The 15,141-nt window shown below is 41.8% G+C and overlaps 1 protein-coding gene across 5 annotated transcripts in view; it reads right to left on the reverse strand.

The window, feature by feature from the left end:
* The window catches only part of LOC146834562 (interferon-induced protein 44-like), a 307,969-nt gene that overhangs the window by 233,488 nt on the left and 59,340 nt on the right, over positions 1–15,141 (reverse strand). For 2 of the 5 annotated variants that reach the window (XM_085601969.1, XM_085601967.1), the window contains exon 2: positions 115–349. The exons of 2 other annotated variants lie outside the window; for them this stretch is intronic. The gene's annotated coding sequence lies outside the window, so the exon portion shown is untranslated. Of the gene's footprint in view, positions 1–114; positions 350–7,272; positions 7,465–15,141 lie in introns of those variants that run through there. One more of the 5 variants, XM_085601970.1, reaches the window with a different exon arrangement.

The following is a 15,141-nucleotide window of genomic DNA, read 5'->3' on the forward strand; positions in this document are numbered from 1 at the left end:
CTCTCTGGCACTACAAGAACTCTGAAAAGCAAATGGGACTCACAAACGTTTGAAGCAGCTCGTAAATAAAACAGTGAAGACACTATCCCTGGAAGAAGATAAAACCACACTTACCAGGTGGGCCCATGGGGGGTTTGTCATCCAGAGCTATACCAGGTCTCTACCACAAGCATACCTGGAAACAGGGTTTTCACGGGCTGTGAATGAATCTTTTTTGCAGTTGAGGATGGGAGTTATACCAGCAAAAGAACATCTCCCCCCATGGAAATGCTTGGAAATTACAATGAACTGCAGACTTTGCGGTGACCAAAAAGAGGATGTCTTGCATTCACTGTGCAGCTGCAAAGGTCTAGAGAAAGAGCGAAGGCTATTATTTAAACAACTCTGGAACCAAAGACGCCTGCGAACTCGCCGGCAAGCATTAAAAGCCTGCTTTGCAGGAGGAGACATTCAATTAGCTTGTAGATTGGTTTGTTTTATGAAAATAGCAAAAACTGTGCTAAACCCTCCTGCTAGTACAGGAATCGACTAAAAACACCAAAACCCAAAATTCAATCCTTATCTGTTAAGCAGTCTTCTTGTTACATTTGTTGTGAATCATTAGGGTACAGTAAGTAGAAAGAGTATAAATTAACATTTGTTAAATGGAAACCCGTGGCTTTCAATTTTTAATCTAGGCTAGTTTAAAGAGATTTTACAATTTTTGCTTTTAGTAAATAGTACTAACTCAAAAGCATAAACACATTGTTAAATTTTAAACGGTTTTAATCTAACCTCATCGTAATGAAATGAGTTGTTTTATGGGTTTTGTAAAGGTGCCTTCCTTTGTATTCTTAGCTCAATTCCAAAGATTTTTATCAATCCCGCAATAAAGAATTTCAATTACTCTTTCAAAAAAGGTCCAGTATGCTTCTGAACATTGCTGCCGAGCAATGGACAGAGGATGAGGGTAAACTTCTTTTGTGGTATAATACTGCATTAGAGGAAACCCTATCCACCCTATGGGAGGAGATCCATACCGATATGGAGAAGGCCCAGAACCGCCAGAAACAAGCATATGATCATGGGACTAGGCTAAGGGAATTCGCTGTGGGCGATAAGGAGTTGATTCTGCTGCCGACCACTGAGAAGATGATCTTTGCTATTTGGCAAGGTCCCCATCAAGCAGTGGAAAAGACAACACGTGACCTACAGGGTTTCCATCCCTCATCGAGGTCGGGTGGGACAGATTTATCATGTGAATCTGTTGAAAGCACGGGACAAGCCCCCTCCTGTGCAAACCGATACAGAATGTTACGGTAACCTATGTGAACACCAGCAAACATACCCCTCCAAACATTCATGAATAATAGAGGGAACAATGAGTCTAGGAGATACTCTTGACGATTGAGCAGAACAACAAATAGCTACTTCATTGGATAAGTAGCCTGGTTTCCTTTCAGGTATTCCTGGATGTGCGTCCCTAGTGACTCATAACATCATTACAGATGGGTCCCAGGTAGGAAAGTTGAAGCCTTATCATATCCCTGCAGCCAGGCGACAGGCAATAGAACACGAAGTAGCTGCCATGTTGAAGGCGATATCGTAGAAACATCCCAGAGTGCTTGGTGCTCACCTGTAGTGTTAGTGCCTAAAGATGATGAAAGCCTTCTCTGTTGCATAGATGTCTGCCACCTGAATGCCATCTCACTATTTGATACTTATCCTATGTCCCGGGTTGACGAACTGGTGGAGAGACAGGGTGGGACGAGGGTTATATACACGAATGAGCTTACGAAGGGGTACTGGCAAGTTCCCCTCTCACCAGATACATGAGAGAATACAGCCTTTGCGATTTCTACAGGGCTTTATCAATTCAAGGTATTGCCCTTTGGCCTCCATGGGGCACCAGGCACTTTTCAAAGACTCATGAATGTTCTTTTAGGGCTCACCGGACTTATGCTGTGGCATATTTAGACAACATAGTCATGTATATTTTTGACTGGGAAACACATTTACAACATCTAGATCAGGTTTTTATTTTTTTTTACATATTTTTATTGCCGTTTATCATATGCAACGGTTGGATAAATACACTTGTAGAATCACAATTGTCTCCATCTCAACAGGTCCATAAATTACAGATAAAAGATCTCTTACAGCAATGTTTAGTCATCAGTTCTTGGCAATACAGAATTTTCAATCAATATAAACAATCACGTTACATTTGTGATCTGTCATCTCTAGATCAGGGTTTATGCACATTGAATGAGACAGGACTTACATTTAATCCGAAAAAGACCACCTTGGCCACATAACATATTGAGTATCTAGGTTTTTTCTCTGTACTGGGGTCATTCGACCTTAGCTGAATAAACTTGAGGCTATTCGCAACATACCGCAACCCACAATGAAGAAGGAGATAGGCTCCTTTTTGGGGCTTCGGGGATACTATCAGAGATTTGTTCTCCAGTTTTCCAAAATCAAAAGTCCTCTTTCAGATCTTTTAGTGCACAAGTATACTGGGAAATGTGTATCATTGACTAAGGTACAGGAACGAAGTGTCCAGCAATTGAAACAGGTCCCTGCCCTTATGTGTCCTCATTTTGAGAAAAGCTTTGTTCTGCAGACTGATGCCTCTGGGCGGGGTATGGGTGCTGTACTGTCTAAACCTGACCATCAGAGGGACTTGCACCCAATTTTGTTTCTTAGCCGCAAGTTGTTCCCAAGAAGGTGAATTATGCATATTAGACATATAAAACCGGTCTCGGAGGAACAACCTCCGATTTATCGGCTCCCAGGAGGGAGTTGAGACGTTAGGCACCGACTGACTGCTGAAGGTCTGGCTGTGGTCTTGGATTCCCTCCGATAAACTATCCCGCTGCTTCGCAGTGGAAAGGGCACACCGATCCCTGGCCTGTCATAGCTCGTACTATCAACCACTGAGACGTCATTCTCCGTAAGGCCAGACCTGAGACCCGAGCTTTCAAAACACCAAGATCATGGTCTCCTCAAACTACACCAGCACAGTTCAGCAGAGCAGATGCTCCTTTAAAGATGTCAAACAGAAACTTTGAGCCCTCAACCAACAATATATGCTCCTTTTTACAGCCAATTTGAAAGGGCTAATTAACTCCTCAACCTATTTTTCAACACTCTGGTGCAGGCATGGTAGCAGGCAACAGAACAACGTGATGTCCGACGCCCTAGTAGATTAGAAGCGGTTGAGTCGCAGATGGGGTATGTGACCACCATCACTTCTACCAAACCTCCACAGAGGAAGTGCGCCCCCTTCCACAAGGCTCACTCCGGCCCACTGACGAGGAACACTTCACCGAACCCAACCCATTGCACTGTCAGAACCGACACCCCTGATCCAGAGGCCCTGTTCTCGGCCACCTCAGACCTTTTCTGACATCCTCCACCTCACACGAGTACAGATCCCCCTCGAGGCATATCAGATTGCGCCCCCTTTCTTGTTGACATGGGCCTCTCCCAGGATGCACTCGAGACCCATGTGGCGTTTCAATGCCTGGAATCTCGTGGATCATGAATGTGCTGAGTTTGTCGAGATTCAATCATTCTCTAAACTGAACCACAGCTCTGTGGCTTTTGCAGGGACCCTTTGGGCAGCCAGAAAACCCACCCTTAGAGGGTTGATGAAAGGGTACATCAGGGGCAAAGAGGCACACAAACTGTTGCAGATTACAGAGCTGTCGACCCTCAGTTGACCTAGACCACAAGCTGACATTGGCATGGTGTAAGCTGAGGAAGGTCTCACTGGAGGAGGCCAGGCAGTGTTGGAGGGCGTGAACTCAGTATATGTATGAACATAGAAAAAAAATTGGCAAGCTCCTCTATTCACTGGCCTCTATGTACACGACAACCAGAATAATACCATCTATCTGTAATGCTGCAGACTCGTTACGTGAGCAAACCACAGAGATGGTGCAGATTGTTACGCACTACTGGGCGCTCTACGTAGCAGTGGCCATGGATCCATGGGAAATTGCATCTCTGATACTACAGGATATTCCGCTGCCTTCGATTCCTCGGTCCCTGGCCCATGATCTCAACCACCCACTCGCAGGTAAAGAGATTGGTGAGGTGCTATCTGAGCTGGTCCTGGAAAAAAACCCAGGCCTGAAGCTTAAGCGTTTTCAGTCTCTTGTACTTCACCACCTCTAGGCATTGTACAGCGAGGCAGCGGACAGAGGGTCATTTCCCCCAGAATTTGACATGGCAACTATTGTTGTGATCCCCAAGGCAGGTCAGCTTTGGGACCGCTGCTCTTCATATAAACCTATCTCCCCTATTAACAATGTTGCAATGGTCCTGGCTGATGCACCCGGATCAATGTGGATTCATGCCAAACATGGCCCTATCTGAGGCACATTGGATCAGCAACCCCACAGCTCAGAATAGACTTAGAGAAGACCTTAGACACCATTGAATGGGCCTTACTGGAGGCGGTGCTGCAGAGTTAAGGCTTTGGGTCTTTCTGCCGCAAACTGGTTGGCCTTCTTTACGCCATCGCAACAGCCCAGGTTTGGGTAAATGGGATCTTCCTGCAGCCCTTTCTAATCTGCAGGAGAACCCGCCAAGGCTGTCTCCTCTTCCTGCTTTTAGTCACTCTGCCAATTGAGCCTTCAACTTGACTAATTCGTTGTGATGCTCAAGTGCAGGGTGGTCGTGCAGAGGGGGACTGGAGGAGTGTATAGCCCTATACACTGATGAGATCTTGCTGTTCCCGGAGGACCCGCGGTCCTCAGACCCTCGCAGCATGGAAATTCTCAGTCTTTATGGAGCAACCTCATTGTAATGGGATTTGAGCTGTGAGACCACCCATTGAGTGTTCAGCAGTATCAGTGGAACTTTTTGGTGTGAGTGAAACTTGTATTGTGCCTATACATAGAATTTGTCATACTGTGTGTTATTACTAGTTTAACATCAACAAAATGTGGTTATCACAAATTAATTAGTTAGTACAATTTTTGTAGCACACTATACAACCAAAGCAGACTCAGCACACTGGTCAGAGATTAGAAGGTCTAGATTTCTTTCTTAAACTTTGCAAAGTTTCCTTCAGCACAAAAGGACCAGGGCTGGCAATCCACTGATCTCCTCGTATTTGGAAAGAACTGAAAACTTGTTTTTTTAACCTATAGTATCTCCCACTGACAATTTCCCAAGAAATCTTGATCTCAGAAGAGTCAGCTATCAGCGCCAGGACACCCCCGGGTAACCGTTGCACTTTAAAAATGTAAATAACATAACAAAACCCAAGCGAATTTAGTTATCTGTCCCACATTGCTACCTATTTATAGGGAAGAGGGTTGGCCACACTTCTAGAGGCAGAACAAAGGCAAAGGCTGAACAATACCAGAAACCAAATTATTATACAGCCTAGTAGCCCAAAGTGATACAATGAAAATATATTTGTATTTAAGACTCAGACTTTTTCATAGGTAGGGCTTGGGGAAATTTAAATATCGGCATAATTTGTGTAATTTCGGAAACTTTGCATTATACTCGTTATGCAACATTCCCCAAATTATGCCATTATACCACACGCATAATTTTACCATGAATACAAGGGAAAAAAGGAAAACAAGCTACTATTTGCACTGCTTTTGCTTTTTTGCATTATTTTTTTTTAGCACAAAATGCCTGCTAGCATCAATAATAGAGGAGGATACCTTTCACGCTAAAATATAGCGCATGATGATGAATCTGCATTTTACATAATTTTGATTTGCCAATCGCTCCTGATTGTTGGGCCATGGATAACAAGGGAAGCTACTGTAATTTCTTTCCAGCTGATGAAATATGCAACTAAGTGCCCATGCTCAGTGAAGTCTATCCATGCACCCTTTAATGGCATGAAGATATTGTGTGCTACAATAATCTTGCAGAGAGCTGTTCAAAGCAGATCCATTTTAAATGGATGCAATTTATAAAAGGACTAAGACTAGCAAGGCTAGAAATACTGTTTTTGTAACCACTGGTAATCATGGTATGAAAGGAAGGAAGTTGCTTAACAAACTGGGTGGTGGGGGATTGGCCTCATGCAGCAAGAGGTTGAATGCAGGGCCTGGCTGGAGGCCAACTCCCTGCTGTACAGAGCCTACATCTGTGCGCAGCAGGGGGGGTTGGCCAACCTTGAGGTGTTAGGCACATTGAGGGTGAAGAGTGCGTGCAGGTACCACAGGAGTACCACATTACGTTGAGGAAATTGAAAATAAATAATTAAAATGTGGTTCGGGGTCCACTGGAGGGGGTTGGCTGTCTACAGCAGAGGCTTCGGTGCAGGCCTTCGTTAGAGGCCAGGGTCTGTTGCCAACCCTGTTCTGCAGGCGAAAGCTGTGTGAAGTATGGGACTACCCAACTGCAGAGGGCTGGGCACAATTATAGCCAAAACCAGACTCCTGATGCACATGGCCAAAGGTCATGCTTGGCAGAGCGTTGAGAAAGAGCTTGGGCTTGGCCAGAGGCCAGGACCTGCAGCCAAACCCCTGATGCCACTGCCCTTGGCAGTGTGCAGTGGAGGGGGTGTTGGCTGCCCAAAGCAGGTTCGGTGATGACCACCCTGCCACTGTGCACAACCTTTGGCCATGTGCAGTGGGGGTTGATTGCCAAAGTTGGCGATGGGCGCAGGTCCAGCTAGAGGTCAGGTTTTGCTTCCAACCCTGTGCTGCGCATAGCCGAAAGCCATGATCAGCGAGGGGTTTGGTTGAACATGATAAAAAACAATATCTAAATGTGCTGAGAAAAAGGTTTAAGTGGTGTTATACTTAGGTATGGTAGTAAGACGTTAGCTTTTTAAATCTAAAACTTCACTGAAAAAGCCTACGGTTAAGATGATTATATAGCTGGGTGTTGAAATAACACACAAAAGTAAGACACTCAAAAACTAAGATATGTAATATCTCTGTAGGCATTAATGCAATCAGCAATTTATTTCACCTTGAATACCATTTAGAAAAGTGTTTGGGCATTTACTTTAATGTGTTAAATTCCTCATCTGAAATAAAATCTTAAGCCAATGGCTTCAGATCTCTGCAATAGCCACTGATAAGGCATGTACACCAGGCCTAATAGACAACCCACTGTGGCTTTATAAACTACACTACATATATTCCTGACGGGAGCTAAATGGCGCACACATTAAAACAATGCTTACAACCATACTGCAGCTAAAAAGGTCTGGGAGTCACCCATATATTATACATTCTTCAACGCTGTATACTGTCTCAAACCTTTCACTGAAATCCGGATAATAAATATCTTCACCTAATCAAGCAATCGAACATCATTTGTAAAATCCAGCACGGTCACCCCTAGGGGTATCTGCGTGCTGTATCTCCATCGAAGAGTCAGGTTTTGAGTCTCTAAATGAAGTCTGTCAGCGAGGGGGGTGTGCAGAGCTGGAGGGGGTGGTAGTTTCAGGTCTCTGCAGTGATGTAGGAGAAGGAACGCTCATATCTGCAATGGATGAGGGAAGTGTGTGCGAGAGTGAGTGAAGAGAAGTTATAAATCTCTATTTATAAAGACATTGTCTATAGCACTACAAGACAACTATTTAGCATCAGCATGTATCGAGAAATCCACAATTGAATAATGTACTGTAAGGAGAAGCATATATTTGGCAACAGGACTTCCATTTGAGCTACAACCTATGCAAAATGTTTCATGTCTGAGTCTGCAACTCACACTAGTTACATTCAGTCTCTTCCTTGTGAAAATGAAGTACTGTTTGCACATTATTGGTAGCGTATGTGTGCACCATATAAATTTTAGCATACCGAATCAGACTTGTCTTCAGGAGTACATTAGTTTCTATCTTGTACGAGCATACAATCAATCTATGCTGTACATGATTGTGTACCGTTTACTAGCTTTGTTTTTTTAAATGATCTAGCGGTGAGTGATTTGGGGAGCAGTAGCTTGGATGATGTCATCAGTGATGTCAGCAAATATGTCATTTAACATATCATGAGTGATGTAGTATGTGAGGTCATAAGCAGTGCATGATGATGGCACAAGTTAGAGTTAGCTCAGGAAATTATAACTTTGAACAACAGCCAACTAAAACATCACTTGAACCTTTGTTTTTTCATGAAATATATATTACCTATTGTCGTTAGCTAATAGGTAGTTATCTTTAGGTTCAGATTTTACACACACAAAACCAAAGAAATAAGCAATTATAGTTGGAGTTATGTCAATAAACTATAACTCGTGCCCTAAGGTAACTATAAGTCGCGCCCTCGCCAGAGACTGCTAATTACCCCATATATTACGTCACTCATGACATCTTCTATGACATAATTGATAATATCACTACAACATTTGCTGTAAAATTATTGATGAGAAAACCGTGAATGGGGGGCTCGAGTTATAGACACTTGAGATAACTCAAACTATAAATGCTAAATTTCTTTGGTTTGTGTGTGTGTAAAATCTGAACCTAACGATAACGTCCCTGTAACCTTTGTTTTTTTGCTAAATTTCTAAGGTTTTTTAATTCTATTTCCTAACTATAAAGTCCCTGTACCCTTTGTTTGTTTTCATCAAATATATATATATAAATATATATAACATAGTATCATCGCCACTGTGTAGTTATAGCTAGGTCAGGTGCATTTTTTTCAGTCAATTTCTGTTTCTTTTTTCATGTAACATACCATCTTACAACCACACCAATCTATTACATCACGTTAACGTTTGTTTTTTTCAATACATATATATCTCCTTTCTTCCCCATATCAATCTATTATAAAATATTTAGGAATTTGCCACATGGTGTATATAACTAAATACTTTTACAAAAGAGGGGGTAGAGCCAGGAGCCTGGGCTGATGGAGGTGTCTTGTGAGAGCTCTGCTGCAGCTAACTCTTATGCGACCAAAGCGCAGCTCTAATGGCACAAAACAAGTTACTTAACTTCAGTAACACTTTATCTGGTGGTAACAGGATCTATCCACAGATTCCTTACTTTAGAATCCTCCATCAGGCACGAGACTGGATCCAGAGCTTTTTCCACAGAACGTCCACCCGTCAGAAGAGAGAGCTTCGCGACTCTGTATCGACATCATTACAAAATGTGACGTCGACGGAGTGTATAGAGACCAAAAATTACTGAGCTCGCAGAGCAGGGAGTATAAGAAGTGCATAAGGAATCTGCAGATAGATCCTGTCTCTACCAGATAAGGCGTTGCCAAAGGTAAGTAACCTGTTTATCTGACAGAGACATCTAGACAGGCATTCCTAACTTTGGAATCATATACCAAAGCATCTCATACACGGAGGTGGGTCTGCAAACTGAGACCATTAAAAGCCACCAACTAAAACAAAACTGGTCTAGAACTAGAGACAAAGACCAGTCCTTCATAATAATGTAGGTGAGCAATAATATACTTTACAAGTTAAAAAATCTGTGGAAGAACCACAGATAAGGAAAGTCTAAAGACATTAAAGAAACATGGGAAAAAATCATCCATGTCAACATGGCAACTGAAGCCAACTAACAAGATGAATAGAAAAATATCCGAACCATGCATGCTCACTGCATAAGCACTGTGGAAGGAACCGCAGTAAGAAAGGTCATAAAGACATAGAATGCATGGGAAGAACATTACCCATGAAAGTAGGGCAACTTGCCACATAACTCTATAAAAAAGCTACTGCTGTACATATCTAGCCTTGAACAGTGCGTTCAATACTTCTAAGACACAGAACAGTAGGTGAAGTCACGGAGGAAAACATCTGTGCCATATAACAGCTACCGAGCCAGACCGGCACTGAAGCAGCAAGAGAGGTCCATCACCCGTGGGAAAGGATAGCGAAAGCTCTAAAAAAAAAAAAAGAGTCAAGGAAACAAACATAACATGTGTAGTCCTAAAGCGCATGTTTACCGCATAGATAACAGAAGTTTAAGTACCCAACTGAACGGCACCCGAGTTATCTACTTCAGAGTAAAGAAAAGCCAAGTCACCAGGATATGAACTTGTGACCATAATTGATGCGTAGTCCACTAAGCCACCAGGCCCAAAACAGCAACGAGGGGCATGGAAGCAGTCATATCCCTAGAGAGACAATACAAAGACCGCTCGGATATTTGCATGAAATCCCCTGACATGGGAGTAATTCAATAAATAAATAATCACTTATATATACAAAAGAGAAAACATAACACAGGCTATTATACCACATAGGAAAGCAACTGCCATCCAAAACATCAGCATAATGCAAAATGCCTGAGATAGCATCAGCAAGCAATCGAGTACAAAGTTGAATAAGATATAAAGTTTGAAGAGACCTTGAAGCTTAACGTAACCCAAGCTAATTACGTAATCTTAGAATATGAATAGAGACCCATCTACTGAAGATGGAGAAAAAATCCCTCATACTGAAACTGGGGAATTTGAAAGCATTCATTAATAAATAAATCTGAGCGATCTATAAAATAGACATCAATATGTATATGCCATTTAGGGACCACAGTTCGCAAAGTGCGAATTTAACTACAACAACTAGAGTTGGGAAAATGATTAAAAGAGTTGCCCCTTAGAAGAGCAAGGATCCAGTAAGAAAAGAATAAAAGCCATCTACAAAAAGTAGAAGCTATGAGGCAAATGCCAAGTTCCCTCAAGGCCACGCATAGGAATAACGTCAGAGAGAAGAAAAGGTACATCATTAGAGGGAAATGACCTTCAGAAAGAAGAAATCTTAGTAATAACGCAAAGCGGTATAACAACTCAAAAAGAGACAAGAATATTAAGTACCCTTCAAAAGAGGAGTAGAATCGACAGAGATGCAACTTTCCCTGGAGACCAATAATAACATGATATAATCACAAAAAAAGAAACAATCATGACCAAGGGACATATACAGACCAATCATCTCTACATGAAGGGGTGGAAAAGCTGATCAAATAGCAATTGGTATAAAACAGAACCTAAAGAGCGAAAAAGAAAGTGTTTGAAGGCTCACAAGAAGATAATCTTGTGGCTAGCAAAGATTGTTTATACAGATACTCCCAATGAGGTACAAATATCAAAGGGACTTAACAATGGGTGCCAAACTTCATGAATATATGATATGGAAAGTCAGATAAATAAACCAACACAGTGGGTGGAACTCTGTACCCGCAAACGAGGGTCAAATAGTGTTCAAGCTGAAAATCCCAACTCAGCATATATATATTTTGAAATGCTGACATAGCATACAAAAAGTATTCCACCTAGAATACGGAACATACCATGAAGGTATCAACTCTTGAGCCCTTCTGCAGAGTAAGCAAACTGCAAGACGAGTACACCAGGTATCAATCAAAATCCAAACACAAATAAACAGCTGTAAAATTGTCTAAGACAGAGCTGAAGGAGAAAGGCACGAGTTGTGTACCAAGCAGTAATAGTAACCCAGAAAACCTCATACTGTGAAATATAGTGTAAAGAACACAACTGTATTGGAGAATAAAGGCACTACTATAATCCTAACTGACCAAAGTAAGATTCAGGCAAAACCGTGGAAAGCATCACAAGGTTGGAAAACAACCATAAACTCCTGCAGGAAGCAGAAATACCACCCTCGTCGCAAGTAGAAGAATATAGACTGCAAGGCAGTGATGAAGAAAGACTTGTCTATACGAGCCAGAAAGAACAAAGAAAGCAGAGCCTTCAAAGGCATGTCTAAGTGTCTTTATCAAACCGTGAAGCTCTAAATCGTCGCAAACCCGAATCACCATGCACACCAAATAAATGTATACCATCAAACGGCATATCTTTCAGGTTATTCTGTACAGGCTCTGAAAACCCAGACTGCCACAGCCAAGCATGTCTGCGCAGTGCAACTAACTGAGCCATGGCCCTTGGGCAGCCAATGAGCGCTCAGCGCCGCCGAAATGCGGAAGCTAATGATTAAAACAGATTTTTCTAAAAGTGCAGAGTGCAGAGGTCCCTAACAACAATAATAACAAATACAATCAAGCAGTTTTTAAAATTCAGCCCCAAAGTAGCATGAGTAGCGCTCGGCGCGTGTGCTTAGATTCAGTTACCAGGGGCTGACCTGTGGCCAGATATGCCAATTGGGCATGTTTTGGGGAAAGAACACAGGCCCAGGGAACCTGACTGGCAGGGACCCAGGGCACACCAAGTAAAAGTGCATCAGTAGTCTGGCAAAAAGTGGTGGGGTTACTGCAACAGAAACCCGCTTTCCTACAAGGGTTCACAGTATGAAATAATGGATACTAAAACCCAAATAACAATACATACGTTTTAATAAAAATGTTGCAAGTGTGCTGCAAATTAAACACGATAAAGTTTTGTTTTCTTCCTGGGCAAAGTCAATTAAAGAATAATTGGTGAAACCGAATGCAGGATCACAATATGGTATACTGTGAAATAGCAGCAGTCAACTTTAAAAGGAATTTACAACAGGCTAGGAAGGAGACAGGTACTGATAAAGATAGAATGTGCCCTGTGCAGCTTGTGTGTGGATGTTCACCTTGTTAAAGAACAAAATGCAAGTCCCTCGAAGTGACATTAACCAGAGGCTAAAGTGGGCTGACCCACTGCCCCATGCTGTACGCTGTAGTGGATGGAAGAGAAATGGAATAACAATAACAGATCAATAGGTGAATAGTGGTAAAAAGAGGTGGCTGAAAGCCCCTTTAAGAAAGTATATTATATATATTATTTTATTCAAATCAAAAGATCTTGGCTAACGGCAGACCTAAAAAGGACATTTGATTAATGCACTGAAATTAGTTGCTTAAAACAATTGCTGGCTCGTGTTTAAATAGGTTATCTTATTTCAAATAGTCTCACATTTGAATTATTACTACTTTTAGTACTTTAGTATACAAAAGGTAACGGAACAGTAGTGTGGGCTACATGGGCTGCACCACAAGATAAGTCCTCAAAATCTGATATAGCACAAAGGTGCTCACACTTGACCCCACTACGGAGCTGTCAAATTTCAGAGAAAACGAATTTCTCTTCTAATAGCAAAGATAGTATCAAGGAGCACACTAATATCTAAAGCAATTCCAATGTCTAGTACAATATAATCTTTTAAATCATGGCATTGATAAAACATATGTAGACGGGAGTCTTGATAGTTCTTGAATTCAGTTCTTTTGCTTTTATTTTCACAATTAGAAGAATTAATAGATGCATCAGCTCAGCCAATGCGATTCGTCCGTAAAAGGACTTCATAAGGGTTAAAATATGACGTGGTATCAATAGCAATGAAGCAGGCCTTCCGATGGAGATTAGTTATATTTTGGTTGTGAATCCCCCCGTAGCGTGCTATCAATCACCCAAATTAAAGCCTCAGTTCTTCAGTTGAGATAAGAATTTCCAAGAATGGATGCAGTTGAAACTTATCAGAAAAAAATCTTCTTGATTAATGTATAATCGCTGAGATTCCCCGTAGCGTAAAGAACGTAAGGTCTCCTGAGCATATATCCTCAGTCTTCTTGCCAGTCGTCTATCTGTGAGTGACCCACAATAAAAAGATACTCAGTTGCAGTTACTACAACTCAAGAGTTTAAAGCACCCAAGGGTTTTAAGCGGGATGAAAAAACTTGGCCGGGGAGGGGGAGGCGTCTCTCAAAGGGGAGAGGCTGATATAATTAAGGGTGTGGCTTAAAATCGCCTACACCAGTGTTTCCCAAACTGGGGTCCGAGGACCCCCAGGGGTCGGTGCCACATTCCCAGGGGGTCCGCAGGCAGCGGTTTTAAAAGCACTGCAAAGTTCATTGTAAAATTAGCAGTTTTCCAGCAACTATAAAAGTGTCAAGAAAATGCCAATGATTAATGTACCTGCTGGAGAGAGATGAGAGTTTTGTCCAGTGGCAGCTTTGACTTATCGAATGTGACACAGAGGGTTAATATACCAACTGCAAAGAATGTGTACAATGCATTTAAAAAAAAAGTATTTTATGTGCATAGGTCAGTGGGTTACTGATTTTGTCACAGAGATTCTTTTGTCACTGTGCAATTCATAAGGGACAATCGTAATCTAGCACAGTGTCCTATAAACTGTCATCAAAGAGCTGCTTGCAAACTGCATGGTAAAAGTTAGTAACATATGTATATTCCCAGTCTATCATTATCCTGATGCTGCTAAAAAGGTTTATTAGGGTGGAAATACATTTTTCTTGTTAAAGTCAATGCTAACCACTGAGTTATGTTCTGAATCCTGAGTTTGTGCTTCTCCAGACCAAGCACTCCTTAACAATGCCTACCAGTATAAATGACATGTGAATCCTACACCTTGTAGTCCCCTTTGCCTTATGTAACATTTTCTATACACTGATTTACACATATGATTCATTATCTCTATATGTTTGAGATGTAAAGTGCTCTGACATCCTACAATGGTATTTACAAGGCAGCGTTAAGCCACAATAAGTGGCTTAACGCTGCCTTGTAAATAAGGCAAAGCCCTTATTGCCACAGGAACATCGCAAAAAGTGACATTCCCATGGCGATAGGGACTTGTAAGTATGCCTCTAAAATCCTTAGTAATTCGAGTATTTGTTTTGTGTGCACACATGTGTTTATTTTTTCGAATTACTGTTTTAATGTTTGAAATTAAATTTAAATCCGACAAATTGCTTGGGGGTCCCTGGCTTCCAGTGGTAACTCAATGGGGGTCCTCAGGAGTCAAAAGTTTGGGAACCACTGGCCTACACTAAAAATCTGTGCTTACCAGTGTGTCCCCCCCCCCCCCCCCCACTGGTATTTCGCTGCTTTTATCATTGCATTCAGATATATGATACAAGTAACATTACACATACAACAAGCCAGGACTATTGTCTTTGTCAATGGATTTTAGTTGCAGAAGAAAATAATAAGCAACAACTTTAGCTTTGTTGAATATTTAATGTTGAAAATGCTTCAATTCTGAAATGATGAGACTGTGAAAGGACTTTAACGTTTTTTTTTAAAAGTTACATCAAAGGCAGTGAAGGATGGTGCTGTTGCAGAGTTAAGATTTTGTTTTTCACCCAGATGGTGAGGGCAAAGCCCAATAGGGACCGGTCTCATTACCTGCTTTTAAGAACTGCCGGTGCTGAGAACCGACAGGACCCGACCCACCTAAAGCCCTGACTTTACCAACAAAACTACCCTGTTTTCTATACAAAAT

This window comes from Triturus cristatus, chromosome 4_2 (assembly GCF_964204655.1).
Source record: "Triturus cristatus chromosome 4_2, aTriCri1.1, whole genome shotgun sequence".
Taxonomy (NCBI): Eukaryota; Metazoa; Chordata; class Amphibia; order Caudata; family Salamandridae; genus Triturus; species Triturus cristatus.